The sequence below is a fragment of the Aplysia californica genome, unplaced genomic scaffold (assembly GCF_000002075.1).
Source record: "Aplysia californica isolate F4 #8 unplaced genomic scaffold, AplCal3.0 scaffold00226, whole genome shotgun sequence".
Classification (NCBI taxonomy): Eukaryota; Metazoa; Mollusca; class Gastropoda; order Aplysiida; family Aplysiidae; genus Aplysia; species Aplysia californica.
In genome coordinates, this window is record NW_004797496.1 from 810,338 (window position 1) to 812,837 (window position 2,500).

The window sequence follows — 2,500 nt, forward strand, 5'->3', positions numbered from 1 at the left end:
GAAGAAGAAGAAGAAGAAGAAGAAGAAGAAGAAGAAGAAGAAAGAAGAAGAAGAAGAAGAAGAAGAAGAAGAAGAAGAAGAAGAAAGTTTGGTACGTAGCTTTACACCACTTGATGAGGAGGAGGAGGAGGTGAGGTCTTACTACTTTTTTTTATTGACTGCGCTTACGCCAAAGTTGGGGCGGCCCTCTCGACACCGTGAACTCTCAAACTCCCTCCTCTCAAGGGTTTCGCCGGGACGGAGTGGAGACGACGCTACATGACCGGGCAGGTCCGCCCCCCACACACATCCACCACCATAGCGGCTCTTCACGGAGCCAATGCACAGAGCAATACACTCCACCACCGCCACCGCCACTACCACTAGGGCTGGCCAATGAGCCGCTTTCACAAAATCCGGATAATATTATTGCTAGTGTTGAAAACAATCAGGAAACGACAAATGCAGTTTTGGGACACCTGAATAGACATAAGGGTCTTGAACATTTAGCTCTCACTGGCAAAATTAAGGGCAAACGATGCACAGAACAACATACGTAGGAAACCTAAACAAATAAGTAACTGGGAAAGATCAGGAAAACGTAGATTTATTGGGAGCATCCGAGCAAAGTAATGAATGGAGAACCATGATCGCCGATGTCTTTCGCAGATCTGGCACTGGATGATGATAATGACCTCCTCGTCAATTAATTTGTTGTAACTGCTTCGGCAATAAAATAACCACTTCGTCAAACGGATAAGAATTACTTTTAAAAAATGGATGCACTCACTTCGGCAAACAGGTAACAAAAGAGAGATAAAAGAGTCTGAATTTGAATAACGTTTCATTGAGAATTTTCCTGTTATCCGGATAGGTTATCCGGATTTGTCCACCACTACCACCACCACAGTCGAGCGACCGACACTGCGCGCCGCCCGCCGCCCGGGAGTTAAAGAGAGAGAGATAGATAGAAAGAGAGGGTGATAGGGAGAGGGAGAGAGAGAACGAGAGAGAAGGGAGAGAGAGAGAGAGAGAGAGAAGGGAGAGAGAAGAGAGAGAGAGAGAGCGAGGGCGCCGGTGTATACGCACGCGGTCTACTTTCCGCTTGCTGCACGCTTCAAGACAGCCGCGGATCTTGCGGCTGGTGTTATCGGCATTGATCATACCGTTCGTTCACGCTGGTCCGTCTCTGATCGGCTGGACGGGGAATCAACAGTGGTGGAATTATTACAGGACAACACAGAAGGAAGAAACACCACGACACGACAGCAGAGGAACGGGAACAGAACATCGTCATCTTTTTTTTTTCTTTTGAGAAATAAAGGACGCAAAAAGGAACAGAAGTGTGCGGCAGTGTATACTTATTATTTATTCGCGAGGCAGTTGGTAATTCATCGCTGTATTTCATATTGTGCCGATCTGTCGTTCTTCTCTTGAGGCGGTGTAAGGAATACGGATCTGTGACAGCGTGTAGGAAATACGTTTTGGTAAGAGTGTCACAGAATCGGCTGTGAGAATTGTAATCACGACTTGGGATATTTTGTCAGTTAGACCCGGATTTGTCAAGGTAAATAGGTTTTTATTTTATCTCGCGACACAGCCGAATAAACTTCCCAGGTGTGCTGAGAGTGAACAAGTGTGTACCTCTGCTCAATCCATTCATGACCGGTGTGTTGTCACTACACCTCATCTCGATTATAATTCTGGATTACAAAAGACTGCTGTTGTCTTAGTGTCTAGGGTCATCAAGGTTATTGTGTGTCTTGTGGTCGCACTATTCATTCAGAGAAAGTATTCCCAGGATTGTTTTATACTCATTTTTTTCCTAACGGATATTATGATGATGCTTGTGTGGTCCGTGGCCACAGCGTGTGTACGTCCCTCTCTAAACGGTAAGTCGGGTGGGATCTGTTTCCCCTTGACGTAGTGGGGGTCATCCCTCGCTCGTCTGTCCACTGTCCAGCTGAGTGACCGCTGGCTAGTCGCGTCCCCCCGCCCCCAGGCCCGACCCTGTGTCCCCAGGCCTCAGTCAGGGTGAGCCGGTGTGCTCCACCCGCCCGGGCGTCCACCATTGCGCAAGACGTGCATCTGTTGGCCTCTACCGACTGCGCCGCCGGACAATCCTTCGGCGACGTAGCGGTGGACAGCGCCAAGAAAACCACCACGATCACCACCACCACCACCACCACAAGTACCACCGCCACCACCAACAACAACTACAACACCACGACCAACAACACCAACAGCAGCAGTAAAAGTGACTGCTTCAGAGACTCTGTCTGCCCTCATTGCTGCCACGGGGGTAACACGGATCGTAATAATAATTATTATGACAACAGAAAAACGAATGACAGCAACACCACCAACAACAACGGCTTAATTCCGAGTTGCACCAACAGGATCAACAGCAATTGTAGCAAACGCAACTTCAAAAGCAACAGCAACAGCAGCAGCAGAGGTAGCAGCAACAGCAGCAGCAGCAGCAAAATCAACAGCATCCTCAACGGTTTTAGCAGTTCCA

The 2,500-nt window shown here is 48.4% G+C and overlaps 1 protein-coding gene across 1 annotated transcript in view; it reads left to right on the top strand.

The window, feature by feature from the left end:
• The first annotated feature begins 1,956 nt into the window (after positions 1-1,956).
• The window catches only part of LOC101845775 (pro-neuregulin-2, membrane-bound isoform), a 133,305-nt gene continuing 132,761 nt past the window's right edge, over positions 1,957-2,500 (top strand). Inside the window, exon 1 of the mRNA XM_035970152.1 lies at positions 1,957-2,500. This exon is cut by the window's right edge and continues 540 nt beyond it. The gene's annotated coding sequence lies outside the window, so the exon portion shown is untranslated.